This window comes from Leopardus geoffroyi, chromosome A1, assembly GCF_018350155.1.
Source record: "Leopardus geoffroyi isolate Oge1 chromosome A1, O.geoffroyi_Oge1_pat1.0, whole genome shotgun sequence".
NCBI lineage: Eukaryota > Metazoa > Chordata > Mammalia > Carnivora > Felidae > Leopardus > Leopardus geoffroyi.
In genome coordinates, this window is record NC_059326.1 from 50,427,401 (window position 1) to 50,450,663 (window position 23,263).

Genomic DNA, 23,263 nt, shown 5'->3' on the forward strand with positions numbered 1-23,263 from the left:
TAGTGATACAAAGCATTATTACTTATGGATTTAATGACCATGTTTGTAGTGAAACAATTTTAGGAAGAGATATTTGAAATGCCCTCAGCTTAGTCATCAGTTGTCTTTTTGTATGCCTGTGTGTATGTCTGTGTTTTCTTTAATTATGAACTATTTCCAACATATAGAACAGTAAAGTGAATAACATATATTCCCACTATCCAGTGGGAATCTTAATGTTTTGCCACATTTGTCTCATAACATTTTTAAGCAAAACATTTCAGCCACACCTGCAGCCCTGTCTACCTTGCCCTACAATACTAGATACTACTGTACTCAAAGTGATGTTTTCTTTTCTAAGTCATCTTAGACTCTTACAACATATTCATGTAGCCATACATTATTGATAGCATTGTTATGCATATTTTCAAGGTTGATTCTGCCTGTCAGTTTGCAGCTTGCTTTTTTCATCCATATTGTGGCAGATGCTAGACTCTCTCTCTCTCTCTCTCTGTATGTGTGTGTGTGTGTGTGTGTGTGTGTGTGTGTATGATATTTAATTCTATCTTATTCTTTTTAATTGGTATCTATACTTCTTACATATTTTTATACTTCCAAAATACTTATTTATCTCCTTTTTTTAATATGAAATTTATTGTCAAATTGGTTTCCATACAACACCCAGTGCTCATCCCAATAGGTGCCCTCCTCAATGCCCATCACCCACCCTCCCCTCCCTCCCACCCCCCATTAACCCTCAGTTTATTCTCAGTTTTTAAGAGTCTCTTATGGTTTAGTTCTCTCCCTCTCTTTTTTTTTCCTTCCCCTCCCCCATGGTCTTCTGTTAAGTTTCTCAGGATCCACATAAGAATGAAAACATATGATATCTGTCTTTCTCTGTATGATTTATTTCACTTAGCATCACACTCTCCAGTTCCATCCACGTTGCTACAAAAGGCCATATTTCATTCTTTCTCATTCACCACCCTGAGATACCACCTCATGCCAGTCAGAGTGGCTAAAATGAACAAATCAGGAGACTATAGATGCTGGAGAGGATGTGGAGAAACGGGAATCCTCTTGCACTGTTGGTGGGAATGCAAACTGGTGCAGCGGCTCTGGAAAACAGTGTGAAGGTTCCTCAAAAAATTAAAAATAGATCTACCCTATGACCCAGCAATAGCACTGCTAGGAATTTACCCAAGGGATACAGGAGTGCTGATGCATAGAGGCACTTGTACCCCAATGTTTATAGAAGCACTTTCAACAATAGTCAAATTATGGAAAGAGCCTATGGATAAAGAACTGATGAATGGATAAAGAAATTGTGGTGTAGGGGCGCCTGGGTGGCTCAGTCAGTTGAGCGTCCGACTTCCGCTCAGGTCATGATTTCACAGTTTGTGGATTTGAGCCCCGCGTAGGGCTCTGTGCTGACAGCTCAGAGCCTGGAGCCTCCTTCTGCTTCTGTGTCTCCCTCTCTCTCTGCCCCTGACCCACTCTCATTCTGTCTGTCTCTCTCAAAAATAAATAAACATTAAAAAAAAAAAAGAAATTGTGGTTTATATACACAATGGAATACTACTTATTTATCTCCTCCTTGATGAACCTCTCACTTGTTTCCTCTCTTTGCTATTATAATCAATGCTGATGTGAATATATATGGTATGTATATGGGGGAGTTTCTCCAGAGTGTATGTCTAGAATACTGGAGCAAAGTGTGAGCATCTTCACCTGCACTTGATCTTGCTAAATTTCTCTTCAAAGTGGCTGTGCAATTTAGATCTCCCCAGCAGAATATGGGAGTTTCCTCCTTCCTGTCTTTGAAAACTGTAGGTATTGCCCCACTTACACATTTTTGTCTGTTTAATGGGTGAAGAATGGTGCCTTAATTTACATGGATCAGATTACTAGTGAACTGAGAATCTTTTCCTGTATTAATTGGCCATCTAGGTCTCTTATTCTGTGAATTTGTATCTGCTCCCCATATGTTGTCTTCTTACCAACGTGCAGGCATTATTTATCAATTTTAGGTATGACTCCTTCTCAAACATAAACATTAATTTTGTATTTTCCCAATCTATGGCTAGTGTTTTTCCTTTTTTTATAGCATTGAGCAAAAGTTTTAAAGTTTAATGGAATCAAATTGAACTTCCTATTCTCTCTGTGTTTTGTAATTTTATTTTTTTATTTTTATTTTTTTTTAATTTTTTTTTCAACGTTTTTATTTATTTTTGGGACAGAGAGAGACAGAGCATGAACGGGGGAGGGGCAGAGAGAGAGGGAGACACAGAATCGGAAACAGGCTCCAGGCTCTGAGCCATCAGCCCAGAGCCTGACGCGGGGCTCGAACTCCCGGACCGCGAGATCGTGACCTGGCTGAAGTCGGACGCTTAACCGACTGCACCACCCAGGCGCCCCCGTGTTTTGTAATTTTAGTATCTGGCTTAGGAAATCCTTCCTTACTATTGTCTTTATAAGGATGTTCTTCTATATTTTCTTCTAAAAGTGCTTTAAGCATTAAGGTTTTTTTTTTATAGCCTGGAATTAACTTCTGTGTAGACTATGACTTAGGAATCCATACTTTTCTATACAGACAACTAATTAGTAATTATTATTCATTGATGAATCCACATTTCTCTCAATGTGTATAGCCATTTCTGATCTATTTCAAGTCTCTATATTTGAGTGGGTTGTTTTTGAGCTCTCTAATTTATTACATTGGTCTGTTATCTGTCCCTGTGCTATTGGTACCCTACTGTCTTTATTATTATAATGTGATCATAACTTCTGATATGTTGAGTATAAAGTCTTCCCACTTGGTTCTTCTTCAAATTTTCTTAGATGTTCTTTAGCCAGTGCTCTCCCACATGAACCTAGGGTGAATTATGTTAATTCTTTAGAAAAACAGTGTTGGGATCATCAGCTGTCTTTTGATTTCCACTTCATTCTTAGTCAGCATTAGCAATTTATTTTTAGTAAATCCTTCACTGTATAGTGACAATTTTAAAACATTGTTTTTTTGTAATGTTTTAACTTCCATTATAAGATCATAGAATTTGTTTTTGTTCTCGATTGATTTGCCTATAGTTTCAGCATTTTATTAAATTTTCAAAGGACTAGCACTTAGTTTTTAATTCCACTGTGTGTATTTCTGCTGTAGTTTTTAGAAATTCTTTCCCCTGGTTTCCATTAAGATTGATTCGTTGTATCTTTATGAAATTTGAAGTTGAAAGCTGAGTTCATTGCATTCTTCTACTTCACCCCTCAACAATAAATACTTGTAATTCATATATACATATACACACATACATATATTTTTATTTTTATTTATTTTTTTTTGAGAGAGCACCACTGGGGAAGAGGCGGGGGAGAGAGAGGGAGAGAATCTTAAGTACCCCTGAACTGGGGCCCAGTCTCACTACTGTAAGATCATTACCTGAGCCAAAATCAAGAGTCAGATGCTTGAACGACTGAGCCACCCAGGCACCCTGTCTCAAGCTACTTTAATAAAAATAATCATTAAATATTAATACTGATATTCACTTAATTTGATTTTGGTTAGTAGTGTACATTGCAGAGAAGAAGCTGCATGAGTTGTGGATACCCAAGGAACTGGTGAGTTACTAATATTATAAAGTAGTAAGATTGACTCCTGTGTATAGTTTGAAAAATTCTATAAAGATAATAGCAAGGGATCACATTCAATAGTATTTGAACAGTGGTAGCATTGCTGGGATAATTTTCCAAGATGAGTCATTACAAATTACAGATTGTTAGTTCTGTGAAAAAAATAGCAAGTTAAACCAAGAAAATGATTCCTGGGTATAGTTCCAGCACTTTCAATGTATAGAATAGCTCTCTGTTTAATAATTAGTTGTGTATCTATTCTTTCCAATTACATAGTAAATAAAGTTGATGTTTCTATTTATGTACTTCATGTATTTTCCCAGTGTCAGAGTACATCTTGAAAAATAATTTTTTTATTAGAGGATACAATTTTTTTATTAGATACTGGACAGCAGGAGAAAGGCAGGCATGTTCATGTAGGTAACTACTTAATATCTTAACTGTAAGATTAAGTGGGTCTGGTGTTATGAGAATTTATCCATATGTCTAAAGGAAAGGGAAAGAGAGCTCCAAATTCCTGAAATGAAAAATCATTGACATGCTCACTGATGTTCACATAAAAATGGATATTTTTCTTTTTTTAAAAAAAATGTTTATAGGGAGGGAGGGGGAGAGAGAGAGAATGAGAGAGAGAGAGAGAGAGAGAGAGAGAGAGAGAGACAGGGACGAGAGAGAGAGAGAGAGAGAGAGAGAGAGAGAGACAGAAGGCATGGGGGAGGGGCAGAAAGAGAGGGAGAAAGGGAATCCCAAGCAGGTTCTATGCTGTGAGCACAGAGTCCGATGCGGAGCTTGAACTCATGAACTGAGATCATAATCTGAGCTGAAATCAAGAGTCAGACCCTTAACTGACTGAGCCACCAACGTGCCCCAAAATGGATATTTTTCTTAATAATTATGGAAAGAGCCTAAATGTCCATCAACTGACAAATGGATAAAGAAGATGTGGTTTATATATACAATGGAATACTACTTGGCAATGAGGAAGAATTAAATCTGGCCATTTGCAGCAATGTGGATGGAACTGGAAGGTATTATGCTAAGTTAAATAAGTCAGTCAGAGAAAGACATACCATATGTTTTCACTCATAGGTGGATCTTGAGAAACTTAACAGAGGACCATAGGGGAGGGGAAGGGGAAAAAAAAGTTACAGAGAGGGTGGGAGGCAAACCACAAGAGACTCTTGGATACTAAGAATAAACTCAGGGTTGATGGGAGGTGGAGGAGAAGGGAAAGTGGGCGATGGGCATTGAGGAGGGCACCTGTTGGGATGAGTACTGGGTGTTGTATGGAAACCAATTTGTCAAATTATATTAAAAATAATTTGAAAATTATTTTAATGGGTATCAAAATATCATTTCTAACCATAAAGGACTCTAAAGTAATCATATATTTATTTAATATTTGTTGGGAACTTATATGGACCAAATGCTAATGGAGAGATGCAAAGATGAAAAAGACGTGATCCCTGCCTTCAAAGTGTTCACAAAGAGTGACAGAAACAAGCACATCAAAAGCACACAGAAACAAGCATATCTTTATCAAAATATGGCATAAATTCAATAATACACAGCCCATGTACGGTGGAAACATGAACATAACGTCTATAATAATTATAATAATACCAGAATAGGTATTATTCTGAGCCTGGGTGGCTCAGTTGGTTAAGTGTCTGACTCTTGGTTTCAGCACAGGTCATGATCTCGCAGTTTCTGAGATCGAGCCCTGCATCTGGCTCTGCACTGACAGTGTGGAGCCTGCTTGGGATTCTCTATCTCTCTCTGCTCCTATCGCACTGTGCACACGTTCTCTTAAAATAAATAAATAAACATTAAAAAATGCCAGAATAACTTTAACTGTTACTTATGAATTATAATTGTATTGCATCATAAAGTTCATATATGCATGCTTTTTCCCCAGAAAGACCAATCCAGTGAAAATTTTAGAGATCGTTTTTCTTCCAGTAATGCACTGTCCACATGCATTATAACTAGGTTCATAAAATTATTGAGTTTGCTGTAGAACTATATAATGGATTATTATGTAAAATATTTAGAAATAGAAAGATGTTTTTATAATATATTTTGACAATTTGGATGTGTTAGAAATTCTAGAGTTAGCTAAATAACTGCTTACTAAGATAGACCCTTTCATGTAGTTTAAGATTCTGCAGTTTTCTATGGTGGTTTATTTCACATCTTACCATTTATTCATTACCTGTGTTGCCTTGGATACCATATCAGTCCTAAAACCTTTATAATAAGCTGAAAAGTGTTTCACTTTAGGATTGTCATTTTGCAGAAGGTTTCCCACTTCCCCTAAATTCATTCTTTAGTTTGAAATAAAACACAATGAGTCATAGACTATTTGCAAAGGAACCCTAGGATTTCCTGGCTTTTAGTGATTATAATAGTTGCCTAGAATCTGTAATCAGTGGGATTAAATCACACTTTTGGTCTTTGTGGTGTTAGACCAGAAATGCTTTCCACTTTGTTGAAACATTTATGACCTGCTTTCATTTTCTAATATTTTTCCCCACGATGTACAATTTGAGATGTTTTAGTATAATTTTAAGTATCCATATTGAATTCTGTTAATTTTTTTCTGAAAATTTTAAGAAACTGTTAGTACCAAATTACGAGGCCCTTTGCTATTTCCTTATATGAAATTTAGCTGTCATAAAAATTAACAAAATTCTGATTTTGTATATAAAAGAAAGTGACTTGTAATATGTCATACTTCCAGTGTTCATCTTTCATCAGAAAACATCTCATATTCTAGTGTAAAATACTGTCACAGTTTGGCAGGTAATTACATATATATGTGTGTATATATAGACATATTTTTTGATTAGGAATTTAATTCTCAGGTTACCCACGTAACACAGTATTAAAGGGAATAGGAACCATCTTAGAAAACAATCACACATGACTTCTTTTTCCCATCCTAAAAGATTTTGAATGTTTGCTTCTTAAACGTTTAGTGAAGAAAAGAGACATATAAATATTCCTTCAGTTAGCTCTATCAAAGGCAGTAATGAGAAGTAATTATTGGATCATGAAATACTGATGTTTTAAAAAATTATTTTTTTTTAATTTCTTTTTTTAATGTTTGTTTATTTTTGAGAGAGGGGGAAAGAGAGACAGAGAGAGTGTATGATCGGGGGGGGGGGGTGGGCAGAGAGCGAGGGAAACACAGAATTCAAAGCAGGCTCCAGGCTCTGAGCTGTCAGCACAGAGCCCCACATGGGACTCGCAACTCCTGAACTGCGAGATCATGACCTGAGCCGAAGTCGGATGCTCAACCTAGTGAGCCACCCAGGCACCCCTGAAAAAATTCTTTAAGGAACAAAGTCCTTGGGCCATTTGAGAAGTATCAATAACAGCATGACCTCTGATATTTTCTACTGAGACTTTCAAATCCTAGTTCTTTTTTCTTTTTTATTTATTTTGAGCATAGGGAGAGGCAGAGAGAGAGAGAGGGAGAGAGAAAATCCCAAGCAGGCTCCATGCTGTCCGTGTAGAACCCAATAAGGGGCTTGATCTCCCGACCCTGAGATCATGACCTGAGCTGAAATTAAGAGTCAGGTGCTTAACCGACTGAGCTACCTAGGTGCCCCTCAAATCCTGGTTCTTTGTGACGTTACTACTAGTGTGATTTGAGGACCAGCAGCAGCAGCCTAATGGGAGATTCTAAGGAATGTAAAATCTCAGGCCACACCCCAGACCTACTGGATTAGTCTACACTTTAACAATGTTTCTGGGTGTTCTGCGAGCACATTTAAGTTGGAAAAGGATTCTTTAGTTGGTAGTCTTAAGTAGGGCATCGTCCCTGAAAGAGAAAATAAAATAAACAAAGGCTGGTCTCTTATTATTACATCTAAATACGTTTTTCATTATTTCTTTATATTTTTTTTACATAAAAAACAGTATTTTTTAAGGTCTGAGAAAATAAAACCAAGGCATTTGTAGGTAGCTGCTTTAGATTCTTGGTCTCAATTCCAGAATTTGGGTCATCTGGGTATTGATATCTCTTGATTGTCTTTTTCTTGGAGAACTGGTCATGTTTTCCTGGATCTTTGTACATTTAGTAAATTTGGATTGCATCCTGAACAGTTGAAAATTATGCTGTGACTCTGGCTTCTGCTAAATTCCTCTGTGGAGTGTGTGTGTGTGTGTGTGTGTGTGTGTGTGTGTGTGTGTGTTGTGTCTTATTAAGCAATCAACTTAGTTTCAGAACACATTTTGTCAAGCTTTCCATGGGTAATATTTCCAATATAAATTTAGTTCTTACAGTCTTTGCTCTGCTGTTTGGGTCTGTCCTGCAATTCAGGGTATGAACATTGGTTTATATTATAAATTAGTTTTCAGAGACTTCGGTCTACTGCTTTGTATCTGGTCAATGAGCTAGGACCTGTGCCAGTTTATAGACCTAGGCAATCCTCTTCACCAGCTCTTTCCTCCCTAGAATTTTCTCTGTGCTCTCCAGTTCCAAGGGACACAATTTTACCATCCTATGGCTACAAAACTGAAGTTTCACTCAGAATTTTAGTTCCCTGCACTTTCCCGCAGTTTTGTATGACTTTACTTTTAGGAGAAAATGACAAGAAAAAGAAAAGTAGGAGGAACTTCCCCCATGCTCTATGGAACACAGGGACGCTTAGTTTCTCTGGCCAGAGTGATGTTTTTGTCCTTGGGGTTTTTAGGTGTCATGTTGCTATAGTAGCAGTGCAGCTTTGTGAGTGGGGCAGGCTTCAGGCAGTGCTAAAGGGAAAGAATAAATAAAACAAACAAAGAAAAAACATGTGGGGGGATTGCCCCTACGCTCTCTGAGTCACAGAGGTTCTCTTTCTCAAAGGGGAATTTCTTTCAGAATTTTCACAGTCTTTACCTGTTGTACGTTTTTTTTTCCTCCACAGATAAAGGAGGAAGAGAGAGGCAATCTGTGAACTCACTGCATACTAGTGGTTGTTCTTCAAGTTTTGACTCATCTTTCAAATTGTACTGCTATTGTTTGCTTTTCCAATCCTCCATGTAGTTCCTTTTTCTATACTGTCCAGATCTTTTAGTTAAATGGTTGGAAGAGATTAGATTTAGCAGACTTACTCCATCTTGACTGAAACCAAAAATCCATGGGAAATGCTGAAATTCCTGACTAATTCCCTTCAGATAAAACTTTGTAGTTAATTATTCTAGTGTTTTCAGGCTTCAGAAATTTTTGTCAAGATGTCAGCTGTAAGACTTTTTTATTGTTCTTTTGAATGAAATGTGTTTTTTCATTGGCTGCTATTAAGATTTTTGTCTTTGAATTTTTTTCCCACCAGTTCAATTATGATGTTGCATTACGTATTTTTCTTTGCTCCCACTCTGTATTTCATAGTATTTCTCACATCTGTGTCCCTTTGTCTTTATTTTTGGAAAATCCTCAGAAATGGACTTTTCAAATATGGCTTCTGGTCTGTACTCTCTCTCCACTCTTCTTTCTGGATATCAGCTTCACATATGTTAGACCTACTTACCTTATCCCATATGTCTTTTAAGCTCTTTTCCTTCTATTTTTGTATTTGCACTTTCTTTGAATTTCAGAAGGGTGTTTTTTTTTAATGACTTATCTTCCAGCTCACCACCAATCTTCTCTTCAGCTGTGTTTAATCAGCTGGGAAATTCACCTATTGAGTACTTATTTTCAGCTGGTTATTTTTATGTTCAAGAATTTTCACTTGATTGTTTTAAGAATTACAGTTCTTTGGTAAGATTTTCTATGTTCTCATTTACTTTCTTGCATATATTTATTGCATTTAAATGCAATAACTCTCATAACTGAAAAACTTCTTAGACCCTTTCTATAAACCCTTTTTCCTCCTCATCCAGTATTCTGGGTATTCTTGGTATTCTGGTAATTTTTTTTATTAAATACCAGTCAAATGTGTAAAAATTGTCAAGGTTTTGGATGATGCTATCTATTTCTGTAGGTCATTTCCTTTAGATTTTAGTAGAGGAGAGGATCACCATACTCACTTGGATTGAATTAATTCAACTTGACTTTCAGTATTTGTGAGGCTTGGTATATTTATGATTTATAAATACTCTAAGGTACTGTTCTTTGTGAGTTCCAGCTTAAAGCTGGAGTATTTACTGAGAATATTCTACCTTATTAGGCTCTACCAGTATTATTTTTCCCCCAATCTTTGACATTGCTGATAGCTCAGTTTCTGCTGTTGAAATAAGGAGAAAAATAATGCGGGTTGTTGTTATGTCAGTGAGTTTCTCTTTTCTTTTTTTTTTTTTTAATTTTTTTTTTTCAACGTTTATTTATTTTTGGGACAGAGAGAGACAGAGCATGAACGGGGGAGGGGCAGAGAGAGAGGGAGACACAGAATCGGAAACAGGCTCCAGGCTCTGAGCCATCAGCCCAGAGCCCGATGCGGGGCTCGAACTCGCGGACCGCGAGATCGTGACCTGGCTGAAGTCGGACGCTTAACCGACTGCACCACCCAGGCGCCCCGAGTTTCTCTTTTCATCAGGAGGCTATCCTGCCTGATTTTATTCGTGTGTGTGTGTGTGTGTGTGTGTGTGTATGTGTGTGTATGTGTGTGTGTAAGGATTGTTCTATCATAAATTGGTCTATCTCTGCCAGAAATAGAAATTCTATAAAGGATTTTATTTTGATAATTTCATATTATGTCTTGCTCTATAATAAACACATTAGTGTGGACATGTGTATTTGGATAGATGTATAATTGTCTATGGATATGTGCATGTTTGTGTTATTGATATATTTTATGTTCTAATGCCAAAATGGGTTATATTCTTTTCAACTTTTTATATATACTTTACTCTCTGTGAATTTAATAAACCATTCATCAGAGAAACACTTGTCCCTTTAGGAGCTCTTGCTTAGTATCCTCAAAATCGCATTCTTACACATAAGCTTGGCAATAGGCATAAAGGCACAAAAGTTTCAGGACCCATCGGAGCAATATTATGAGATTGTCCACATGAGATTACTCATCAGAATTACTTTCATTTACCCTAATTACTATACCCAATATTTATTTTCTTTAATGATTCTAGTACTTTTATAGATCCTGATTCTTTCTTAGACATTTCCTTTGTCATTTTTGTGATTGGTCTGTAATCAATATCAGCTTGTTTCTATACCATTTCATATTTTTCCTCAGCCAAAATATGTTGACTGAAAAAGATATGTTGGGCCATCCATTATGCACCTCTCAGTCCTGCGTTATATTGGCAGAGGTGGTGAATGTTCTGATACTCAATTTTATTTGTGATGACCTTCTTTGCAATTCAACCAGTCACAGAATTCATGGGTAACCAAAGTCAGACACAGATTGTGCCCAGGAAAATACCACCTGTGGCCATCATTGCAGCTAGTCAGATATTTTTAAATTAAGAGTTTAAATTATTTTTCCTTTAAATATTTTGTTGTCAGGAGAGATGGGCAGTAGAGTCTCACCTATGTTTTATTTTTCCGAACTTTATTGAAGTGTGGAAAATAAAAATTGTATATATTTAGATTGCATGATGTGATTTTTTAAAGGTGTACAATGTGATTATTTAATACATATATACATATATATATATAGTAAAATTGTTACCACAATCAAGTTAATTAATTAACACAATGATCACTTCACATAATTACCTTTTTTTGTGGTGAGATCACTTAAGATCTACTGTCTTAATCCCTATCACAGTTCCAAAGGCATTTTTCACAGAAATAGAAGAAACAATCCTGAAAGTCCTGTGGAATCTGAAAAGACCTCAAATAGCCAAAAAGTTTCACCTGTGTTTTAGAATGAAACAATGGTGATGATGTATAATTAGACATGTTATAATTTAAGCAAATTCTCCCAAGTTTCTGTTGATATTGGATAAAATTAAGTTGAAGAAATGAATATAATGTTGGTATAGTTTTTGAATATTATGCATCATACACTGAAGAAATGCATTCAGTATTTTGAATGTATGCCAAATATGTAAATGAGTAACCACTAAACTTATCTGAATATATTTGTCAGAGTCATATTTTTTTTTATAAGAGTAGCCTTTATGGTTATTTTCTCCAATGGTTATTTTTGATTCTGTGTCTCCTACTCACAGCTGTGCCATTATCAATTGGAATCCGTACATAAACTTAGTGTATATCCATGCTTGTGATGACAGAGTAAATCTGTCATCCAAGTTTATGTTGTTAGGCAAATGTCATTGTCTTACTGTTGAGAATGACACATAATGGATCTATGAGCTTTATTCCTTTTGAAGGTCACCGTTTGGAGAAAATATGTTTAGTGACATTTATCGAGGCAACAAAAACTTCAAAGTGATGCACAGTCTTTGTGTCAGCTAGACTGGTATGGAGGTTAATGAATCACTGGACAGAGGAAGAAAGGCTCTGGTAGAAGAAGGGTATCCTGGGAAAACAATGGGAGAAATTTTGGAGAACGGAATTATATATTGATGATTGGTCCTCTGGCAAGACCATGGTCTTGATGATGGTCCTCCTTCATTAAGTTGGATCTAAGCCCTGGGGAGAGAGAGAGAGAGAGACCATGCGTAGATGCTGAAAGAGTGGTTGGTATACATAATCCTTAGGAAAATTGGAGGTGCAAGGTGGTACTTTGTGACAAAAGGTGAAACCTAAGGTGTTGTGGCTGGAAGAGATTTGTAGAATGAATTCTCAAATCAGTAGTCAGCTTCAATGTCATGAGATGCAGTCACCCACATTAAAAGGAGGCAATCAAGGTGGAAAATAGTACAATAGTGAAGACTGCCTTTACCTAACCTCAAGGACAATATCTAGAAAATTAACCTGGATCAAAAAATGAGGCAAAATAGTAGACCACCTGTGACTTCCTAGAACCATAGACTTGACCTCATTTCTTTGTAGATTGTTACTAGTAGATATGTTTCAACTGCAGGGTTAAACCTATACTTGAATTAATTCTAGGAAAAGTAGGGATATTATTGTTTCACACAGATGCAGAAAGGCAGGTGTGTTTGGCTTCAAGGGAGCTCTGAATGACCTCTGTATCCAGTAACTGAAAAAGTTGCTTTTTTCAACCCCTCTCTACCCTCTCCATTCTTATCTCTACCTTCATGTATTTCCTTATATTTTTGAAAAATAATATGTTAATGTTTTTAAATTTTTTGTATATGTTTATTTATATTTGAGAGAGAGAAAGACAGAACGTGAATGGGGGCGGGTCAGAGGGAGAGAGGGAGACGCAGAATCTAAAGCAGGCTCCAGGCTCTGGGGTTGTCAGCACAGAGCCTGATGCAGGGCTTGAACTCATGAACTGTGAGATCATGACCTGAGCTGAAGTCAGGCGCTTAATCAACTGAACCACCCAGGTATCCCTGTTAATGTTCTTTAAATAAAATAATACATATATGTCTTTGTCCTCAGCAGTTTCACTTTTAGGAAGCTATTTTATAGAAATAAATGAGTGGACAATAAAGAACACACACACGTGTATGCATATAATGTGAATGCATTAAAAAATGTGAGTGTGTGCATGTGTACTTACATACGCCTAAAAAAAAAGTCCTAGTAGGTTATATACGTGAAACTATTAATGGCAGCTACTCTGGTAAAGCAGTGGTTTGGTGTGGGCAGGAAGGGAGGAACGTTCCTTTTTTATGTTTTATAGTTCTGCTTTGCTTAATTGTATTACAACAAAATAAATTTTCTACTCTATGGTGCAATTTTAAATTGTAAAAAAGAGAAAACATAATGAAAGTGATTTAAGAAGGGAGTACCATTTATAATTCAAAAATTGCATTCCATGAACATTTCCAGGTCAAGTTTTTACCAAACATATACTGTAAAAACTGTAGATGAGAAATAGCTTCACTGGTTGTCATGGTGACATTATCTAATTTGTTTCATATTCTCTGTTCAACTAATCACTGATGCTACATGAGACTTGCCTGTAGCTTGTTTGGGCTTTGGGAAGTGATTGAAAGACAAATTCTTGGAGGGCTAAATGTATACAGAAATAAAATAGAATTCCTGCTCTCCCATCATTTTTCTTCTTCCTTTTAGTCATTGTTATAAGAAGGATTAACTTGGTGTATGATGATAGAGACATCTGTGGCTTCCCAAAAACCTACTTAACACGTTGTTTTAAAATGATAAGCATGAGTGGAAAGTACATGGCTCTAGGAATTAGGTGACCTCATTTTAGTCCTGATTCTTACACTTATAAAGTGTGTATCATTTTATCATTCACCTAGAGCTCTACAGTTTACAAACTGCTTTAAAATAAACTGTTCTATTTAATCCTCATAACAACTCTGTGAGATGCATGGTACTGTCACCCCCTTTTAAAGATAAGTGATCTCATTCTAGAAAGGTTAAATTACTAGCCTAGGGTGAAAATTGTTTATAATTGGAATTGCAAGAGAAATGACACAAACCTTGTTTTCTAGACCCCAAGCCCAAAGCTTGTTTTAGGATACCATTGCCTAGCAAGCCATGCCTTTTACAAACAACACTTAAAACAAAATAATATACAATGGTAAAGAATAATAGGGTGGATATGTAAGATATTGACATAGATAAAAATAAGATATAGACCAAAGTAGAATTCAAGACAAACATATCAAATGGGACAGAGGATAGTAAGATATTTAAAGTGGAAGTCCTGTTTAAAAAAAAATAAATCAATTTATAAATACAGAAAAGTTCTTTATTGGAAATAGAAGGCTGCTTTCATAACTGGAGAATATCTAAAGTTATAGACTATTATTATATGTAAAATGAGACACTGAAAACATTCTAATTAAACTCACATAGAAGAGGAGGGTTTCTGCTGTGGCTGCTGTCGCCTAAAATTATCCTGGAAGGTCCTGACCAGTGATATTTCAACTCAACACTCAGTTGTCATTGTGTGCTCTGATAATCAGGAGAGCTTTTTCCAATACCAGTGCTTGGGTCCAAACACAGGAATACTGATAAAATTGTTCTTACGAACTGGCACTGGTGAGCTACCAAGGTGTGGAATGAAGAGGAAACCAGACAGATGAACACTGTGGAACTTTTTTCTCACCTTTTTTGTGGGGGAAGATACGGGCTTAATATAAGATAAAATCTTAGTCACAATTTTATGGAAGCATCTTTCATTTGTGGGATTTTTATCAATTTTTAAACATTTGAGGCAATATCATCACATTTTATTCTTACTACACTCTAAATAGGTTAATTATGCCCCAATTTTACATACACTGGCACAGTATCCTCTTCTCCAAACTTAGTTAAAAATGGTTTTGCAACATTTTATGGATGTAAGTCTTAGCTGAGACGATGAAAAGCATTCATTTGTAGCAATAATGCTACCATCTAGCGTTGGAGAACAGCAACCAAAAAACGGAAGATAAAAGCAAAAGAAAAAGTCAATAGTTATAATTAGTTATGAAAAATTAGAAATTACTGGTTTCACAGATCTGAGGTACAGTTTCATTAGTTTCTTATTTTGCACATTTAAATTTAATATTACTGTTACTCATTGCCTAGAAACCACAGAGATATTGCCAAACATTAGATTCACAACAAATGGTGAGACTTCATGAAAAGACAGGGAAATATGGCTGCAGAACTAAGACTTGGAGAAAATGGAAAGCTACAAGTTAAACATGATCTCCCTGCAAGAGCGTAAAGTGACTGCAATAGAAAAAAAATTTCAGAGTGGATATTAAAAAATCTTGCCGGGGCGCCTGGGTGGGTCAGTCAGTTAAGTGTCCGACTTCAGCATAGGTCATGATCTCACAGCTCTTCGGTTTGAGCCCTGCATCAGGCTCTGTGCTGACAGCTCAGAGCCTGGAGCCTGCTTCAGATTTGATGTCTCCTTCTCTCTCTGCCCCTCTCCTGATCACATTCTGTCTGTCTCTCTCTCAAAAATAAACATTAAAATTTTTTTAAAAATCTTGCCAATTTCAATTTGCCAGTTAAGACTGCAAGCAAAGCACCAGAATATTGACTTTCTTTCTTCTCTTTTATCAACACCATGACCCTCTAAATGGTAAGAAATAATCTAATATGTATATGGAAAAGAACAAGTATAGCAAGAAATGTGCCAGTCTTGTTCCCGCATCCATTGGAGACTCATGGATGAACTTTTTATGAGAACATGGGACCACTATAAACTCACTTCACTCTGATTCCAGGAGATTATAAGTCTCTGCAACCTTTAAGCATAAAGGCTTTGTATTTAAAGGGCTCAGATGAAGTTGTAGAATTGGTGGTTTTGAAAGTTTTAAGTGGCGTTGACAGGAAGGAGAAACCTACATCTCTAAGTTAAAACTTCATGAGATGTTGCAGAATAAGGGACAAGGAGAAGTTGTCTCAGAAATGTGCAAACAATAATGCCCTTCTTAACACTGAACAGGCTTTATTGTTTGAATAGAGATGTCTCTGTTTCTAATAATGCGGATGCCAACAATAAAGGAAATTGATGAGATTTAAGCAGAGACATCGGAATATGAGGTTTGAGGAATAACAAGTTACCTGGCTTTGGTGATGGCAATTTCTAGGTTCTGAGATTGAAGATTGCTGTAAAGCCGTTGTAACAGATACATCTTTACATTTTTCCTTCTTCCTATATAGTAATATTTTATCAAAAGAGCAGTATTTATTAGAATGCATTTGTATTTTTGTGTTGACTGTCATATATTAATATTAAAAGAAATATAAAATATTTACTCTTAGTGCATGCTGCAGCATGAATTAGAAATCTTACACATTTGTTATGTCATATGTGCTTTGTACAATTTTTACCAAGCCATTTGTTTGTATGCATGTTCTATGGTTATCTGAATAGAAATTAATTAAAATCGTGACCTGCTTTTTACTAAATTTCAGTACTGTTTTGTTTTACAGGACCCTAGTTATGAATTTTTCTAAGAAAGTATTGTTTCGCTTTTACTATGTACCAATATTTACTGACATCTGTGTATTTGCTTTTATATACAATTGATTCTCATGACTCATATAGTGTTCTGATCTGTAAAATCAGCTCAAACACTGAATGGGTTCTAGGGTAGATAAAGACTTAGGAGCTGTGAGCCTCTTTTCACATTTTCATCAACTTATCAGTACATAAATTGGTTTTCCTTTGTGTATGTTTCTGTGTAAGGATACTTTATTTAACGTATATTGTTTTTTTTCCAGCTTTATTAGGATATAATTGAAAAATAACATTGTGTAAGTTTAAGGTGTACAATATGATTTAATGTATGTATATACAGTAAAACCTTGGATTAGGAATAACTTGTCCTGTGAGTGTTCTGCAAGATGAGCAAAGATTTCTAATAAATTTTAACTTAATAAATGAGTAATGTCTTGCAATGTGAGTAGTATGTGACACCAGATGTCACATGATCACAACTAAGTCAATGGTTCTTGAAATTCGCCTTGATATACAAGTGCTTTGGATTACAGGCATGTTTCCAGAATGAATTATGCTCACAAACCAAAGTTTTACTGTATTGTGAAATGATTACCACAATAAAATGAGTTAACACATCCATCTGCTCACATAGTTATCTTTTGTGTGTGTGCATGTGTGGTGTAGAACATTTAAGATCTGCTCTCTTAGTAAATTTCAAGTATACAATATAGTATTGTTCATTATAGTCACCATGCTGTATATTACACCCCCAGAAAATTTTCATCTTATAACTGAAAATTTGTACCTTTCGACCAACCTCTCCCTGTTTCCCCCATCACCCAGTAGATTGATAACCTCAATCTACTCTCTGTTTCTATGAGTTTGACATTTTTTTTATTACACATAAAAGTGTGTCCATGTAGTATTTGTCTTCCTCTGTCTGATTTATTTCACTTAGCAAAGTGGCCTCAAGTTTCATTCATGTTGCTGAGAATGGCAGGATTTCATTTTTTATTTTTTATTTTTTCCTGTATCAATTCTTCTGTTGTTGGACACTTAGGTTGTTTTCATGTCTTGGCTATTGTGAATAATGCTGAATGAACATGGGGTGAAGTTATCTCTTTGACATAATGATTTTGTTTCCTTCAGATTTATACCCTGAGATGAAATTGCTGGATCAAATGGCAGTTTTGTTTTATTTTATTTTATTTTATTTTATTTTATTTTATTTTATTTTATTTTATTATTTTATTTTATTTTATTCTATTTTATTTTTTAAATTTCATCTTATTTTATTTCATTTCCTATTTCATTTCATTTATTTTTCCTTCCTTTCCAATATTTTATTTAAATTCAAGTTAGTTAACACATAGTATAGTATTGGTTTTAGGAGTAAAATTTAGTGATTCATCACTTACATATAACACCCAGTGTTCATCACAAGTGCCTCCTTACTACCCATCCCCCATTTAGCCCATCCCCCCCAGCCACCTCCCCTCTAGCAACCCTCGGTTTGTTCTCTATAGTTGAGTCTCTTATGTTTTGCCTCCCTCTCTGTTTTTATCTTATTTTATTTTTCCTTTCCTTCCCCCATGTTCATCTGTTTTTTTCTTAAATTACATGTGTGAATGAAACCATATGGTATTTTTCTTTCTCTGACTTATTTCGCCTAGCAAAACACACTCTAGTTCTATCCATGACATTGCAAATGGCAAGATTTCATTCTTTTTGATGGCGGAGTAATATTTCATTATATATATACCACACCTTCTTTATCCATTCATCAGTTGATGGCCATTTGGGTTCTTTCCATAATTTGGCAACTGTTAATAATGCTGCTATACACATTGGGGGAGAATGTGCCCCCTTTGAATCAGTATTTTTGTATCCTTTGGATAAATACCTGGTAGTGCAATTGCTGGATTGTAGGGTAGATCTATTTTTAAGTTTCTGAGGAAACTCCACACTGTTTTCCAGAGTGGCAGCACCAGTTTGCGTACCCACCAGCAGTGCACAAGGGTTCTCTTTTTTCCACATTCTTTAATATATATTGTTGATTCATTAAGACAACTTATGGTCAACATTATAAGTCATTCCTGAATGAAGCGTGCCTAACATAGACATTTTCTCCATGAAGTATATCAGTCTTCTTGCACTTAGGAACACTAAATATACTTCAGTGCCACATTTGGAAGCCATTTCAAATAGCAATTCATCCAAGAAAAGCACAAAAATGCTAAGACATGACACCAAATAGACCAAGAAAAGGACGTTGGTTTAGCATATGAGAGCTGAAACAAAAAGGCAGAACGTCACCTTGTTCTACCTCAGCCAGGAATGTGTACGTGAGGTGACTGAAATTTTTGCCACCTTGTGCATGCCCATTAATGACCAAGAAAACACCGTGAGTTTTGATTTGGGGATTACAAATAAATTTTAGCATGGAGGTGAATTCCCAAATATGGAATATGTAAGTAAGGAAGATTGACTGTAGGTCATTTGGTACTTGAAAAAATAGTGGAATATTATTGCATATCCAGAATTCATTACCCAACAAATCCACTCTTAGTTCTTTTTAACTGAGGTGAAATTTATATAACATACAATTTATCAAGTTAAAGTCATAAGCCATTAGTACATTCACAGTATTTTGTACCATTACTTCTGCCTAGTTTCAAAACATTTTCAGTACAATAAAGCCCTGCATTCATTAAGTAGTAACTCTTTATTCTTTTTCTCCCCGACCCTTGGCAACCACTAATCTGCTTTATGTCACTATGGATTACCCATTCCAGTGTTTGATATAAATGGAATCACGCAATATATGACCTTTGTGACTGACTTCTTTTATTTTGCATAGAATTTTCAAGGTTCATCCATGTTGTAGCATGTATCAGTACTTGATAATTTTTTTAATTTTTTATGTTTACTTATTTTTGAGTGACAGAGTGCAAGCAGGGGAAGGGTCAGAGAGGGAAGGAGACACAGAATCTGAAGCAGGCTCCAGGCTCTGAGCTGTCAGCATAGAGCCCAACACAAAGCTCGAACTCATGAACCATGAGATTGTGACCTGAGCCAAAGTCAGATGCTTAACCAACTGAGCCACCCAGGCACCCTAGTACTTGATTACTTTTTATGGCTGAATAATATTTCATAATATTCCAAATCCATTCTTAACTATCAATATGCTGTGATGAAAAGTACTTCTCTCTTTTTTTTTCCAAAAAATACTATATGTTTTTCAGACTCTTGGACAGAAGGGATTCCATTAAAAAAAATTTGAGATTTTAAGATATTTTGAATTTAATTGCTAGGACCTAAAAGACCAAGACATCAGATGGAAGAGTCAAGTTAGGAAAATCCTTTTGAAGAATATATTTTCAAAGTCAAGGGAAAAAACTTGCTCTTGTTTGCATATTCTCCTGGAAAGCCTGTCAATTTTTCTTTCCTATTAGGTGTTTCTGGTTGCTTAATATTTGGTTATTTTCAGTTTTTTTCTTTGGCTGCTCAGATGGTCCTTTTTAGGATTTCCATAGTGAGTCTTCTGGTCTGTCTTCAATAAGTTTTTTTTTTTTTAATTTTTTTTTCAACGTTTATTTTTTTGGGGACAGAGAGAGACAGAGCATGAACAGGGGAGGGGCAAAGAGAGAGGGAGACACAGAATCGGAAACAGGCTCCAGGCTCTGAGCCATCAGCCCAGAGCCTGACGCGGGGCTCGAACTCACGGACCGCGAGATCATGACCTGGCTGAAGTCGGACGCTTAACCGACTGCGCCACCCAGGCGGCCCTGTCTTCAATAAGTTTAAGTGGTGTGATTTTTTGTCTCTACCTGAAGCTCCACATGCTGGAATTTTGAAAACAAAGGTCACAAACAAGAAATATATATGTGGTTTTAAAAATTAAGATTGTAGCATAAAAATGTCTGGTTAAAATTTCTTCCAGGTAACAAAATCTAAATCAAACAAGGCCAAAGTTCCTAGAAGATCATAATATCAAAGCAGAGATTCATATGGAGAAATGTCTTGCTTTTACTCAAATCCATAAAATTAACTGGTAGGAGAAATATGAGTTGCAGTTTTTTTATGTTGATATAAAATAGATATTTCTCTTTGGAAGTTCATTAGGTTGTGGTGAATTTACAGTGATATTTTGAGAATAGAAGCCAGCCAGGAATAATCACTCAAGTTATTTGACACAAACATACAATCTGTGGAATTGAATTCCTCTACCTGACACAGGGAGAACAGGTTAATATTAATATATTATGTGGGGCTATATTATAAGGAAATGGTGGCCGCCTTCTGTGACCACACAAAGGAAATAGCGGTGAATCTACTAATAGATGTTTGACTTTTTAAAGCATTTATTTTATTTTATTTTATTTTATTTTATTTTATTTTATTTTACTATCTTAAATGTTTATTATTTTTAGAGAGAGAGAGGACGGGGGGAGAGGGAGACAGAGGATCTGAAGTGGACTCTATACTGACAGCAGAGAGCCTGATGTGGGGCGCTAACCCACAAACCATGAGATTGTGACCTATGCCAAAGCTTAATCACCTGAACCATCCAGGCGCCCCTATTTTTTATTTTAGAGAGAAAGCACGCATGAGTTGGGGAGAGGTGCAGAGGGAAAGGAATAGAATCTCAAACAGTGTCCACGCTCATCGCAGAGCCCAGTGCAGGGCTTGATCCCGTGACCCGGGGATGATGACTTGAACCGAAATCAAGAGTTGGGTGCTCAAGCCACTGAGCCACCCAAGCACCCCAGATGTTTGACTTTTTGACTTGTGAAAGCAGTGGTCTACCTAGGGTGAAAGTGATTAGTAAGGAAGTAGGGAGAGGAGCCTAAAACTTTATACTTAATTTTATTCTCTGTATTAAGAGTTAGAATGAATGCTTTTCTCCCTCCTTTTGAGTCACTGCCTCCACATATACATCTGTTCTGATTATTCCAAAGATAAACACTTAATAAAACATACCCCATTTCTAAATTTCTTATGAGTGGTTACCCAACATCATTGGTAAACGTTGTTAGGATATTTTCTAGTAATAAATCTCAGTGATGTAAGTCAAATACAAAACATTACCTATGTCTTCCTTATGTCCAGAGAAATTAAAGGTAATGTTTTCGTTCTGTAAAAGCCCAAATCTGTGTGCACAAACAGCCATTCCCAGCAGCTAACTTTAATTGCATTATGGTACATGTCAGCAGCATTTGGAAAATGCATTTTATCAAAGATAACTTGTACAAAGACATCTTGAATGTGACAAAAACAATCAAGTTTCAAAAGCTGAGAATGTGAGAAAATACTAATGGGCACTAATGTTGACTTTTTTCCACTTATCATTTTGGCAACAATTTGAGGTAATTAATTTAATATGAGGAGTGGGAAAGAGATTTGGAGGGGAGGGGACTGACACTAGTTACTAGGAAATTTTAAAAAATCTTTGTGTGGGTGGGTGTGTACACACATGTGCTCTTTGGCAGAAATGGGAAATAGGTTAGTTTTATGAAATCTGGAACTAATTTTCTCCACTATTTAAAAATTTAATTATGGTATATTGAGTGAAAGTGGTTTAGATTGCATATTATTGTAACTTCCTCTTGACAGTATCCTGGAGAACTGTTGTTGACTCTTTCCTTGGACCATCAACTGAAAAGGGGATAATCAGCATGCCACATGAACCCATTCCTTTCACTGGATAGTTCTCAATGATAAAAGGTTCTTAGATTCTTACATATTTTAGTTTTCATTTTGATTTTTTTGGAGCAACAGGAACAAATGGTCTCCTGCTTGGTATCCTTATATATTTGAAATAATTATGTTAATCTGCCTGTGGCCCCCTCTTTCACCCAGTAGAGTTCCTATCTCCTTCAATTGTTTCTCTTAATCAAAGATTTCCGTATCCCTCATCAACCTGATAGAATGTTCTGAGAGAACATACTTTCCTTGTGCCTTATAAAATGATGCTCAGAATTGACAAGAATGCTCTAATATGATATAAACAGATCAAAGCAGAGTGAGAGTCTTCTCTACCATGATTTGGACACTGTAATTCTATTCATGTAGCTCAAAATTAAAGCAACATTATAGTATCCATTCCACTGTTGGCTCATGTGAAGCTTGTGGTCAACAGTGTTAGTTGAAGTACTGGAAAACTGGATCATTCCCCTCTCTCCCTGTCTACTTAAAAGCTTATCTTGTTTTGCATCCTTTTGGATGGTTACTATCAAAATAATGGAAAATAGTAAGTGTTGGCGAAGATGCAGAGAAATTGGAATCCTCAGGCACTGTGGCTGGGAATGTAAAATGGTGCATAATGGTGCAACCATTATGGAAAACAGTATGAAGTTCCTCAAAAAGTTAAAAATAGAATTATCTTATGGCCCAGAAATCTCGTTTCTTGGCACATAGCCAAAATAATTCAAAGCAGGATCTCAAAGAGATATTTGCACACCCATGTTCATTGTAGCATTATGCACAAGAGCCAAGGAGTGGAAGCAGCCCAAAGGTCCATAAACAGATGAATGGAAAAAGGAAATGTGGTATATGCATACAAAGGAGTCTTTTTTTTTTTTTAGCCTTAAAAAGGAAACATTCTCACACATGCTATAACATGGAGGAACTTCGAAGACATTATGCTTAATTAAGCTGGTCACAAAAGACAAATACTGTGTGATTCCACTTATATGAGGTATCCAGAGTAGTTGAACCTCTAGAAACTGAGAGGATGAGAAATGAAA

The 23,263-nt window shown here is 36.0% G+C and overlaps 1 long non-coding RNA gene across 1 annotated transcript in view; it reads left to right on the plus strand.

Moving 5' to 3' along the window:
- The window catches only part of LOC123598795, a 314,546-nt gene that overhangs the window by 128,307 nt on the left and 162,976 nt on the right, over nt 1–23,263 (plus strand). The window lies entirely within an intron of this gene.